A 14,725-nucleotide genomic window follows, 5' to 3' on the forward strand; every position below is an offset into this window, starting at 1 on the left:
ATAAGATTTATGGGATCTGGCAGCACTTGCTAGGGTTTGCATATATTACATTGTATGCTAAAGGACTGCATATGATATATCATATGTGGTTTACTCCCTGGCGAGCAGTTGTCGAGGTTTTGCATGTGAGGCTGCATGCGATACATCTGAGTCTTGTTTGGGGACCTTAAGTGTGGCCCTAGCCTTCCCTGCAGCTAGGGCCCACCCCACAGAGGGGGTTCCAGCATACTGCAGCACAATCTTACCAGGCACCTAGCAATTCTACATCCCACAGTCACTTTTGAGTCCCTGGCAACTTGAGCCGTGTTCTCTGGCTGCCGGGTAATAAACAACAGAATTAATTACATCAATAGTCTTAATAGTATAAAAATGATTTGTTGCAGTATTGTAGCTCAGTTTCTCACATAACATGACTGTGTTTTCTTTGGTCTTGTTTTTGTATTTCCCAATCCTTACCTTGCACATTTATACTACTTGCCACAGACCAAGAGCACCCTTGCCTAATCATTCACTAGAAGCTGAATTCCAGGCTCTACTCTAGAGGTCCTCAAACTAATTTGCCCTGGGACCCCATCAGACAATAAAAATTATTACGGGACCCCAGAAAGTTACTGCAGGAGGTCATCACATCACACGTGTAGTCAGCAGACAGCACATACATGGCAGCATTGTGGAGGCACAAAATGATGGGAGGAGTCTAAAATAACAGACCCCTTGAATCACTAACTGAGATTAAAAAGTCATCAACCTAATGGTCAGCAACATGGAGTCGCGACCCCACAATGAGAAGGTCGGGACCCACTTTGGGGTCAGGACCCACAGTTTGAGAACCGCTGCTCTACTATATTAGATATCCAGCTTTCAGCTAATGTGCTTTCCATGTCACCTGTGTGGGTTATATACACCGGTATTTCCTCAGTTTAATTCCTGGTTCTGGGCCAGATTCTCTAAGCTTCAAAAGTAATAAAATGGAGAGTGATAAACAGCCAGCCAATCAGCTCCTACCTGCCATGTCACAGACTGTGTTTGAAAAATGTCAGACAGGAGCTGATTGGCTGGCAGTTTATCACTCTCCATTTCATCACTTTTGAAGCTTAGAGAATCTGGCCCTCTGTCTTTAAAGCTCTTCTGCCTGCACTGACATTAGTGTGTCCTTGAACATTTTTCTGCCTTAGCCCTTTCAAATTAGATACATTTAACTATTACTAATCACCATTACCAAAAATGTAATGATAACAACCAGAGGAATTTATATATAAAAATAAAAAATACAGGTTGTATGCAATGCATACATCAGCCTAATGGGAGCAGAACATAGTTAATAATAGTTGTACATTTGTGTCCTCATACATCTAGGGCCTTATTCTAGTTCACTCTTAGAGGCAAATTCCTTCTTAGCTGGACAAAACCACTTGCACTGCAGGTGGGGCAGATGTAAAATGTGCAGACAGAATTAGATTTGGGTGGGGTTTCTCTTCAAAGTGAGATCTATATTGCAGTGTAAAAATAAAGCAGTCAGTATTTGTCCAGCTAAGAAGGAATTTGCCTCTAAGACTGAACTAGAATAAGGCCCCTAGTCTCAATATGTCATGCACTGAGATGCTGGCAGCTCAGTTCATGTCAGGTGACTTTGTTTGCCGAAAATGTGTCTTTTTTTTGCATCACTATGCGAATTGCATGCACAATTAGACTCTGCAGATTAAAATATGTGACTTCCCTATATTCTGAGTGTGACTGTGCACAGCTATATCTTAATATGAAAGTTTATGTTACAGTGTTATCCAGGAATATAGACATGCTGCATATTGACTTAAGGTGCGTACACACGGGCATAAAAATCACTGGCAACAAAAGCCGTCTTACGGGGGATAATTATCCAAACAGGTGCCAGACTCAAAAAACAATACCTACAAAAACAGGAAGACCTGGAGTGTCGTTTGCTCCAGGTCGAATCTTTAAATAGATCACAACCATCCCGCTTACTGAAACGGGAATTGGTGTCAATTCGAAACCAACTCCAATCACTATTCTTAAACCGCATGAAACACGCTTATGATAAATTACAACAGAAGTACTACTCCCTGGGAAACAAGTCCGGTGCCCTATTGGCTCATAAATTATGACTACGTCACACTAGAAATAGAATTAAACTCATTCAATCCCCTGACGGTAAGAAACTTCTCAACCCAAATGACATAGCGGAAGCATTTGCAGACTACTATAAAAAGCTGTATAATCTCAACTTGGACACAGATACACCACAACCCACTTCCTCCTTAATACAATCCTTCTTACAGAACCTCCAGCTCCCGAGACTGTCCTCCACAATAATTGAGTCCCTTAACTCAAAGTGGACCGACGAAGAAATAAAATCGGTAATCAATCCTTGCCACACGGGAAAGCCCCTGGCCCAGATGGGTATACTAACTCCTTTTACAAAAACACATTCACCACAGAACTGCTACCCCTCCTGGTTCCACTGTATCAACATGCAACTGATAGTGGTACTCTCCCTGAGGAAATGTTACATGCACGAATAATCACAATCCATAAGCAGGGCAAAGATCCTTCCCTATGTTCAAATTACAGACCAATAGCTTTACTGAACACGGACCTAAAAATTTACTCTAAATTAATAGCCAATAGATTAGCCCCCCTAATCCCCCAAATCATTCACCCAGACCAAGCAGGCTTCGTACGAGGTAGGCAGTCAACTGACAATACTAGACAAGTCTTTGACCTGGCTGAGTGTCGCCGCAAAAAATGGTGAAGAAGTCATCTTCCTTGCCCTCGATGCTGAAAAAGCATTCGACAGACTCCATTGGGGCTTCTTGCAGCAAATACTGTTGAAAATTGGTTTGCAAGGGAATATACTGTCCTCCATTCTCGCATTATACAGTGCACCAACCGCATCTGTCTTTAGTAATGGCTTCTCTTCCTCCCCTTTTAGGATCTCAAACGGTACTAGACAGGGATGCCCACTGTCCCCCCTAATGTATGATCTGGCCATAAAACCTCTAGCAATCACAATTCGTCAATCACCTGGGTTCCCGGGGATACAAGTGGGGTCTTCCACTCATAAACTGAGTCTATTTGCGGATGACGTTTTATTGTTTATCACCAAACCAGCAACTTCACTACCGGCTATCCATAAGATTATTGAAGATTACAGTGCAGCATCATTTTATAAACTTAATACTACTAAAACAGAAGCGTTACCATTCAATATTGAAGCCCGTAAACTCTCCCAGCTTAAACAGCGGTATAGATACAACTGGAGGATAGACTCTATTGTTTACCTCGGCATCCGCATCCCCAGTGATCTCTCCTCGACAATAGATATCAATTACAAGCCACTCATAGCACAAATAGACTTATTATTAAAAAGGTGGATGAGTCTGGAGGTCTCATGGATTGTAAGACTAGCTGCATTCAAAATGTCGATCCTACAGAAGTTGATGTATTTGTTCCGCTCCATTCCGTATCTTATTCCTCAGAAAGTTGTTACTCAAATACATACAATTATTCTTAAATACGTCTGGAAGAAGAAGCCCCCTAGAATAGCATATCAGCAACTGACTAGGTGTAGAAGGTTGGGTGGGTTGGCAGTACCAGACCTCAGGAAATACCAATTGGCAAGCTTAGTAGCCCAGACCTGTGACTGGTCATTACCAGCAGATACAAAACCCTGGGTAGACTTAGAGAAACAAATGTACCCCAGACTCCCCTTACTTGATTTACTGTGGATCCCGGCACAACAGAGACCTCTAGCACATGACTTCCCTTGTACGCTCAAACACTCCCTAAAAGCATGGGATGAGATCCTGGCCGCATCAAAGAAGCTTTCTTTACCCACTCGCTCCCTATCGCTTCAGACCCTCTCTATTATAATCCCAGATTTAGCACTTGGCGGATGGGTTTCTAGGGGCATAGACAATATAACGGACCTCATAGACGGTAGTATAACTACCCCTTTTGCCACATTGCAAACACAATTTAACCTACCCCATACAGAATTATTCTCCTATACCCGCATTATTCACTGGCTAAAAAGCTCAATCCGAACATCTGGTCCAGTGCTTCTCCCTCCCCCTGAGATCATAGACAAGATCTCGGCTGGTAACTCTAGGGGCTCTATTAAGTTTTGGTATCAGCTGACACATAGAGATGATCTGGTTGCTAAGTCATCTTCACAGATGAAATGGGAGTCCGACTTGAACCTGTCATTCACACAGAATCAGTGGGAACTAATTTGTATGTAGTCTCACTCTATGTCTAAATGTAGCAATCATATAGAGATGCACTTCAAATTGATACACAGCCTCTACTTCACACCTGCTAAGCTGCATAAGATATGGCCATCAGTCTACAAGTACTGATGGCGAGACTGTACAGAAGTTGGAGATAGCTTCCATATATTCTGGTCATGCGCCAAAATCCGTCAGCTGTGGAGCGACGTATTCGCATTAGCCTCTAAGGTCCTACAGATATCTATTCCAACGTAGCCATCACTAGCCCTACTCTACGTCTACCCGGAGGCCATCCCTACCTCGGCCCACTATGTCCTTGGACATATACTAATAGCTACTAGAGCAGCGATAGCTCAAAACTGGAAATGCCCAGATCCCCCTCCCATTGCGAAGATTATCCGAAAAGTACACTTTGCATACCAAATGGAAGCGGTTGGTGTACCTCCCCCTACCAGCCTTAGATCACCCACATCTAAATGGATCAGCTGGCATCAATACTTGACACTATGCTCTAGAACAGTCTAATATTGATGACAGAGGGAGTTGGCTTTCTTGATCGTATATATAAATATTATTGTGGTACGACAGGATCAGCCACTTGTGTTGTATATGCGTATGTTTGGCAAAATTGTATAAATTACATACTATTATTTTGTTGATTATGTTTGGACTCCCCCCCCCCCCCCCCCCACCACCACCACCACCACTTTTATTTTCTGTACCCTTCCCCTTCCGTGGTTAACGGAACAAAATTTTCAATAAAAACTATTGATGCAAAAAAAAAATCACTGGCAATATGGTCGCTGAGCGACCATATTGCTAGCGATTGGAGTGTGCACCGACAATAAATCGCCAGGTGCGTGCTCCCGTTTTCAGTCCCCTAATGGTCGCTGGTCGGGGGAGCATGCTCCTCAGACCAGCGACTTCCCCTGCCTCTTCTCCCGGCAGTCTGACATTTACATCAGTGACCATCTCCATAGTGCTAGCGATCATATTGCTCCATGTGTACACAGCTTTACACAGCAGATTCTGCATGTAGGTTTTATTCGTAAAAAATGCAAAAGTGCCTGGCTTCTTGATGCCCACATACTTATGACTAAGCACGACTATAAGGGCTGTTTAACATGAGTGCAGCGAGGATGAACGAGGATACTCCTGTCACGATCCGAGCTGTCAGACAGACTTTCTTACCGGCTAAGTGCCTCCGCAGGTTCAGCTTGCGGTCCAGACGTCATCTCTGCCGGCGTCCTGTCTGCCGTGCGCCATCACCGCTGCCATCCTCCAGTCCTCTCAGCGCTGTTGAGTCCGCGGCTGCGCGGCGCACCGCTCTCCTGTCTCCCAGTGACAGTACCCAGTGCACGGCAATCCACCTGTCCGCCGCCATTGCTCCCAGTATCCAGCATGGTGTGCACAAACACACTTTCCCGCCATAGCAGACATGGGGGCTGCCATGTTCTTCCCAGTCACATGCCTGTACTGTCCAATCCTGTTGGTTCTGATCTCCCTGTCATACTTCCTCGGCCAATCCTGGCCACCCAGTGGGGATAAGTATGCTGGGAGCTCTCAGAACCATTGCTAGTGCTTCAGTTGTCTCCAGTGTATGGTCAGCTGTCCTTGTCTCCGTGCAAGTGTATTTCTCTGCTGGTGTTGTCTTCCATGCTGCAGTGTATTCCAGGTTATTCCATCTCCTGTGAAGTCCAGGTTATTCCATCACCTGTGAGCCTGCCTCTTCAGCCCAGCGACCAAGCCTAGCTCCGGGACTCTGGTCCTCCGATGCTCCAGCATCATCCACCATCGATGTTCCCACATCATCATCGTTAGTCCGATATTCCGGATCTCCAGTCCAGCTTCCGTCCGTCATTCCGGACCCACAGTCAAGCTCCAGCTTTCCGTCCGTCATTCCGGACCCACAGCTTCCATATCCGATATCCGGATCCGATGTTCCACCATCGATACCATTCATCACATCTGTAAAGTATTGCAATCTGCATGAACTGTCATTATTCCTGCATACTTTACTGCCTGTACCGTTACAACCTTCTGCATAATAAATCTGGTTGTATTTTACCTTTGACTGCTTATTGGCTCTGGGTGCACTGTCGCGCAGTCCATGCGCAAGGGTCCTCTCCAACCTCCCCGGTTCAGGTACCGGTCCAGGTCCCCACCAGAGGTCTCAGTCTTGTCGACTAAGCCCCCTGGTGTGACAGTAAGCACTAGCCAAATGGATCCAGCCGCAAACCAAGCATCTCCACCCAGCCCTGTACAGCAACTGGCTGTTCGCTTGGATCAGCAAGAGGCTGCGCAGAGCCAAGTGATTAATTGTCTGCAAGATCTGTCTTCCCGGCTGGATAAGCTACAGACCACTCTCAGTGGCCCTGAGCCTGTCAGAGAACTTCCAAGTCCAGTTCATCCTCCTGTAATGGCTGCTGCACCTCGCCTTCATCTGTCTGTCCCCACCAAGTATGATGGGAACCCCAAGACCTGTCGAGGTTTTCTCAATCAGTGTGAGATTCACTTCGAGCTGCAACCCAGCAACTTCCCTACTGAAAGGGTCAAGATCGCCTACATCATCTCCCTCCTGTGTGGAGCAGCGTTAGAATGGGCGTCTCCCTTATGGGAAAGATCTGATGCTATCCTGTCCAATTACAAGGACTTCGTGTCAACATTCCGGCGTATCTTCGATGAGCCTGGGCGATCAGCATCTGCCTCCACTGAACTCCTCCGTCTCAGACAGGGATCCCGCTCCGTCGGGCAATATCTGGTCCAGTTCCAGATTCTGGCGTCTGAACTCTCCTGGTGTGATGGGTCCTTATACGCAGCTTTCTGGCATGGCCTATCCGACCGTATTAAGGATGAACTCGCTACCAGAGACTTACCCTCAGGTCTAAGTGACCTTATTTCATTGTGTATCAAAGTAGACCTACGCTTCAGAGAAAGGGCTGTAGAACGTCACAAGAGCGCTCCAGTTAGAGTGCCAACTCCTCCGCCTTCTTTACCCACTGCTCCTGCGGTCCATTCCAAAGAAGAACCAATGGAGATAAACCGTTTCCGTTTGTCTCCAGGAGAACGTCGACGGTTGGCACAGCTCTGCCTGTATTGTGCCGATCCTGCACATCAAATTTCTGCATGCCCAAAGCGTCAGGAAAACTCCTCCTCCTAGCCCGTCAAGGAGAGGGTAGGCTAGGAGTAATTAAGTCCTCTCCATCAGCAACTGATTGTGTAATACCAGAGACGGCCACTATGAGTACCTCGTCATGCCCTTCGGGCTCAGCAATGCCCCAGCCGTGTTCCAGCACTATGTCAATGAGATTTTTCGGGACATTCTGTATCGTCATGTAGTTGTATATCTCGATGACATTTTAATCTACGCCAATAACATCACAGAACATCGTTATTGGGTCAAAGAGGTTCTGTCCCGGCTGCGAGCTAATCATCTCTACTGTAAACTGGAGAAGTGTGTCTTCGGGGTGAAGTCTATACCCTTCCTAGGGTACATTGTCTCCGGTTCCGGTCTTCAAATGGACCCAGGAAAACTGCAGGCCATCCAAGATTGGCCAATTCCCTCTTCGCTGAAAGGTATTCAACGTTTCCTGTGTTTTGCCAATTATTACAGAAAATTCATTCGTAATTTCTCGTCTATTGTGGCTCCCATCACTGCCCTAACGAAAAAGGGGTCTAATCCAGCGAAGTGGCCGGCAGAAGCCATCGAAGCCTTCCATCTGTTGAAACAGAGGTTCACTTCCGCTCCTGTTTTAAGACAACCTGATACCACCTTGCCCTTTATTCTCGAGGTTGATGCCTCCTCCGTGGGTGTTGGGGCAGTCCTCTCGCAGAAAGCGCCCGATGGTCGTCTTCATCCCTGTGGGTTCTACTCCCGTAAGTTCCTGCCTGCAGAGCGTAACTATGCCATCGGTGACCAAGAGCTCCTCGCCATCAAGTTGGCATTAGAAGAATGGAGATATCTTCTAGAGGGCGCTGTTCATGAGATCACAATTATCACAGACCATAAGAATCTTCTGTATCTCAAGTCTGCTCAATGTTTAAATCCCCGTCAAGCCAGATGGACACTTTTCTTTTCCAGGTTCCGTTTCAAGCTGTCGTTCTGTCCAGGGACACAAAACCGAAAAGCTGATGCCCTTTCCCGCTCATGGGAGCAAGAAAGTGAGTCTAAGTCCACACATCAACATTTCATTATTGATCCAGTGGCCTTCTCCGCAACGAGAGTTTCAAATCTCACGCCCCCTACAGGGAAAAGATACGTAAAGCCAGCTCTAAGAAAGAAGTTGCTCTGTTGGGCGCATTCTTCAAAATTCGCTGGCCATGCAGGCATTCAGAAAACTTACGAGTTTATCACCAGGTCCTACTGGTGGCCGTCCCTCAAACAGGATGTACAGGACTTTGTTTCCTCTTGTGCTAAATGTGCTCAGCACAAGACCAGTCGTCAGTCTCCTCCTGGGCAATTGATGCCACTGTCAGTGCCACATCGTCCTTGGACGCATATCTCTATGGACTTTGTAACTGATCTTCCAGAGTCTGACAAATTCACCACCATCTGGGTGATTGTTGACCGGTTCACCAAGATGGCTCACTTCGTTCCCCTCACCGGTCTTCCGTCAGCTTCCAAGCTGTCCCAGCTCTTCATCAAAGAGATATTCAAGCTTCATGGACTGCCTCTTGAAATCATCTCCGATAGGAGTCCAATTCGTAGCCAAATTCTGGCGAAGCCTGTGCTCCCTGCTTCAAATCAAGTTAAAGTTTTCCACAGCCTACCACCCTCAAACCAATGGCCAAACGGAGAGGGTGAATCAGGACCTTGAAGCATTTCTCCGCACATATGTCTCTTCTTCCCAAGATGACTGGGCTCAACTCCTTCCATGGGCAGAGTTCTGCCATAATAACCAATATCATTCTTCATCAAATGTCACTCCATTCCTTGCCAATTATGGGTTTCATCCTCAAGTTCCTGACTTCACTCTGCAACCTGTGTCCTCTGTTCCAGCGGTCGACACGACCATCCGGCAATTCGTCAAATCCTGGAAGCTCATTCGTTCTTCACTTCTGAAGGCTTCAAGCAGGTACAAAAAATTCGCCGACAGGAAACGCAGAGCTGTGCCAGCCCTCCGTCCAGGAGATCGTGTCTGGTTGTCAACCAAGAATCTTCGATTGAGAGTGCCATCGATGAAGTTCGCTCCCCGATATATCGGTCCTTTCCCAGTTGAGCGAGTCGTCAATCCAGTAGCTTACAAGCTCAAGTTGCCGCCCTATTTGAAAGTGCCAGCTACATTCCACATTTCGCTGCTCAAGCCGCTGGTTCTGAATCGCTTTCATTACAAGCTCCCCAAGGCTCCTAAGGTTTGCACCCAGCGTGGAACAGAATATGAGGTCAGTAAAATCTTGGACTCTCGCATCCGATATGGTCGTCTGCAATATCTGATCGATTGGAAGGGCTACGGCCCCGAAGAACGATCATGGACCAATGCCATCGATGTCCATGCTCCCAGACTCATCCGGGCGTTCCACTCCAAGTTTCCCCGCAAGCCTAAAAGGTGTCCTGGGGCCACCCTTAAAGGGGGGGGGGTGCTGTCACGATCCGAGCTGTCAGACAGACTTTCTTACCGGCTAAGTGCCTCCGCAGGTTCAGCTTGCGGTCCAGACGTCATCTCTGCCGGCGTCCTGTCTGCCGTGCGCCATCACCGCTGCCATCCTCCAGTCCTCTCAGCGCTGCTGAGTCCGCGGCTGCGCGGCGCACCGCTCTCCTGTCTCCCAGTGACAGTACCCAGTGCACGGCAATCCACCTGTCCGCCGCCATTGCTCCCAGTATCCAGCATGGTGTGCACAAACACACTTTCCCGCCATAGCAGACATGGGGGCTGCCATGTTCTTCCCAGTCACATGCCTGTACTGTCCAATCCTGTTGGTTCTGATCTCCCTGTCATACTTCCTCGGCCAATCCTGGCCACCCAGTGGGGATAAGTATGCTGGGAGCTCTCAGAACCATTGCTAGTGCTTCAGTTGTCTCCAGTGTATGGTCAGCTGTCCTTGTCTCCGTGCAAGTGTATTTCTCTGCTGGTGTTGTCTTCCATGCTGCAGTGTATTCCAGGTTATTCCATCTCCTGTGAAGTCCAGGTTATTCCATCACCTGTGAGCCTGCCTCTTCAGCCCAGCGACCAAGCCTAGCTCCGGGACTCTGGTCCTCCGATGCTCCAGCATCATCCACCATCGATGTTCCCACATCATCATCGTTAGTCCGATATTCCGGATCTCCAGTCCAGCTTCCGTCCGTCATTCCAGACCCACAGTCAAGCTCCAGCTTTCCGTCCGTCATTCCGGACCCACAGCTTCCATATCCGATATCCGGATCCGATGTTCCACCATCGATACCATTCATCACATCTGTAAAGTATTGCAATCTGCATGAACTGTCATTTTTCCTGCATACTTTACTGCCTGCACCGTTACAACAGGCATGTCCAAACTATGGCCCTCCAGCTGTTGTGAAACTACAAGTCCCATCATGCCTTGCCACAGTTTTGCTATTCGAGAATGCCAAAAATATGGCAAGGCATGCTGGGATGTGTAGTTTCAAAACAGCTGGAGGGCCAGAGTTTGGACATGCCTGCGTTACAACCTTCTGCATAATAAATCTGGTTGTATTTTACCTTTGACTGCTTATTGGCTCTGGGTGCACTGTCGCGCAGTCCATGCGCAAGGGTCCTCTCCAACCTCCCCGGTTCAGGTACCGGTCCAGGTCCCCACCAGAGGTCTCAGTCTTGTCGACTAAGCCCCCTGGTGTGACAACACCATTGTGATTAAAATGTCAAAGGACAACTCTCTAAATAAGAGCACTCCTTTGCGATACATGAATTTCCTACTTTAGGAATGGGAGTCTTTCTGAGTATGTGCCACAGGGGACACTGGGGTTGGGGGGTTCACTTGGATCCCAATCAGTGAACATCACTTCACCGAACTCAGTAAATCTACCCCTAAATGTTATTTTTTAAAGCTATCACTCAGGACTTCTTTGGAGCGATCTTTTAAAAAACATCTAGTGTGTCTGTTCAATGTCATTAACGCCCTCCGTTGTCTGTGCATGCTGCTCAATCTATGCGGTTACGACTGCATTCACAGCTGCTGATCCGGTGAAGACACTGAACGATATTGTAACCAATATGGTTACAATGTATGCACTCTCACCTGACCAGCTGGACCACTGATATAGTTTGCTACATCAGCAGTGCTGCTAGCCAGCAGATGTGTGGACGGGGCTTAAGTCATTATGTCCTGACATCCAGTTTCCGGATCACTGGATCTCTCTGGTCTCCAAACACAAATGTATATGCATTCCTTGTTCTCCTTCTCCATATTTTAAGGTGGCATTCTATTCCCTGGTCTATTTAACTGGAGGTCTTTAGATCCTGGGGCTGAATCTCAAACCAAATGAACCTATAAAGAGCAGAGTAGATCCAAATAGGTTATAATGGGTGTACACACTCTTCGATTTTGACAGGTTTTCGATTCAATTTTGCTTATATACACAAAATCGATTCGTAATCGAATGGTTTTTAAGATGCTTTTCGATCTGCATTTGATTCGATGCGCACTCCCGTTTTCTCTATTTCCAAAAGAAAAATAGACTGTGCAGGCAAGGAAATATTGAATTCAATCCAGTAAATGGAATATAAATCGATTTTGATAACAAATGCAAAAGTACAGATCAAATGTAAAATTTAATGTAAAAGCAAAGTCCAAATCGAAAGCAAATGTAATCGAAACTAAAATCGATTTGTGTGTACAGACCTTAAGTTTTATTTGTATATGCCAGTACATTCCTCTGTTGCAACCTGGGGAACAATAAATACTTCTAAAGGTGTGACCACACATCGATTTACTTTTGATTTTGAGCACGATGAATTCTGAAGTGTTTAAGGCAATATTATCTGCTCATATTCAGTAAAATGTTTCAGAACTCATTGGTTGGCGCTTCACAGTGGACAATGAGCCGAAGCATACTGCAAATGCAACAGTTTTTTAAAGCGAATAAGTGGAATGTTATACAATGGCCAAGTCAATCACCTGACCTGAAACCGATTCAGCATGCATTTCACAAAACTGAAGGGAAAATGCCCCAAGAACAAGCAGGAACTGAAGACATTTGCAGTAGAGGCCTGGCAGGGCATCATCAGGGATGAAGCCCAGTGTCTGGGGATGTCTATGCGTTCCAGACTTCAGGCTGTAATTGACTACAAAGGATTTGCAACATAGTATTAAAAATTGAAAGTTTGATTTAGGATTGTTTAGGTTTGTCCCATTACTTTTGGTCACTAAAAAACTGGGAGGCACATATAGAAACCGATGTAATTCCTACACCGTTCACCTGATTTGGATGTAAATACCCTAAAATTAAAAGCTGAAAGTCTGCAGTTAAAGCAAATCTTGCTTGGTTCATTTTAAATCCATTGTGGTGATTTATGGAGCCCAAAATATGAGAATTGTGTCGATGGGACCTGACTGAATAAGCTTTTTTCCCCCCTTTCGGTTCTCTCCTGTCTATTTGCTCCTCTTTCTTTTCAGCCTTATCTCTCCTTCCTTTCTCCTATCTAAATATGCGCCCATCCAATACAACCTCTGTCTCCCTTGGTGTGAGTGTAATATGTCTCCTATCTAAATCCATCCTTCCTACCCCATCTCTTCTCTTTATTATTGTTCTGCTGACACGCTTTCCCATTTTTCTATTCCCCTCTATTTACTCACACTATTATTTCTATATACTTTCCCCAACCATATCATTTTTGTTATGCTTTCAGTTTTAAAATGAATAATGTCACACTTTCTGAGACTATTTACTTGATTAAACATTTTGTTTAATGTAAAACATGACAAGACAGAGTATTAACAAATTGTCTGGCTTAACATATAGTAATTGGATTCCTGGGGCCATATGTAATAGGGTGAGAGTTTCAGAAAGTGAGAGATTTTGGGAGTTTTCCCCTTTTTTTAAAGCAGCAATCAATTACACTGCAAAACCAGGTTGATTTTCCCATGTAGTTGATTGCTGCTTTAAAAAACATGGGAAAACTCTCCCAAAATCTCTCAATTTCTGAAACTCTCACCCTATTACATTTGGCCCCTGAAGATTAAATTACATAATACTGCTTTTGAAACATCCATAGAAAAGCTTAAAGAAATTAGTATAAAAATACCTGGTCTTTATTATACCCCTTTCACACTAACACAAATTTTTTGAACACACATCAACCTGGGATTGCTGTGTATGGAAAAGCAATTGGGGTCCCCGAACCCTGTTCCTTACCAGGTTTAGGGCTGAGACCTGGGGATTGGTCAGCTTGCTAGACCCAGCAAATTCCTGGAAGTGTAGTGTAAAAGGGGTATTGGAGGGGGTGCCGGATGCGGTCCCGACAATCATTTACCCGACGTCTGGTTCCCAACTGTCAAAACTCCGACAGACGGTTGACCGACAGCCACTGGCTATTCTCCCTTGTGGGGGTCCACGGCCCCTATAGAGGGAGAATAGAATAGGTTGCGAGCCACCGTGCCTGCAAGGGGCTTTGTTGCGCTCGCCATGCTGTCTGAGCCTGGGCAGTCGGGATCCTGACTTCAGGCTAATGACTGTCGGTACCCTATACCACACCCATTGGAGGTAGATGAATGGCTTGCCAGTACTACTAGAACAAGCCCAACAAACACTGACAACACAGGGTCTTCTATACAACAGAATTACTAGAAACACATTGTACTTTCATTTCCTTATTCATTCAATTTGTATACGAAGACTCTTTTGTTTGTATGTAAACTAGTGGAACAAAGTACTAATGTTAATGCATTTAAAATAGCATGAAATGGTATAAAACAAAACCAGGAGAGATGTCTGAACTGCTATCTAATGTGACTACCAGCAATTCAATGTTATTTTTGTTAAACTTTCCATAACCAGAATATTTGATGATTTTTTCAATATATATATTATCTTTGATCAATTTCTGCTTTTATGAAAGCACAACTATTCGACATGGTCATTTTTGAATGACTAAATAGAGAATGACCAATGTCAAATGTGCATTAGAATTACCTTAATCAAATTGATTTCAATTCTCTGTATTTAGAAATCCTGTTGGGTGAGCTCTGTTAAACCATACTAACAGAGGTAATCTTTTGCATGTGAACACTCAGGTGACCAGGCTAAATTGCCAACTACTCTTCCAGCAGACAGCAGTGGCTCTGTGGGACTGGTAGCATGCCGTGTTATAAAGACATTACAATACTGCAATACTGCAATACATTGTAGGAAGGTTGCAGGGTAGGGTTTGCACTCTCCACCGCAAAACTGGAGGGGAAGAATTTCAACGTTATTAGCCCATTCCTACTCCAACAATATAATGCCTCTGTTGCTAAAGGATAACTTACCCCAGCAGAATTTGTTACTAAAGCCCTATTAAAAAGGCAGGAAGACAACACTG

Source organism: Crinia signifera, chromosome 2 (genome assembly GCF_055691185.1).
Source record: "Crinia signifera chromosome 2, ASM5569118v1, whole genome shotgun sequence".
Lineage (NCBI taxonomy): Eukaryota > Metazoa > Chordata > Amphibia > Anura > Myobatrachidae > Crinia > Crinia signifera.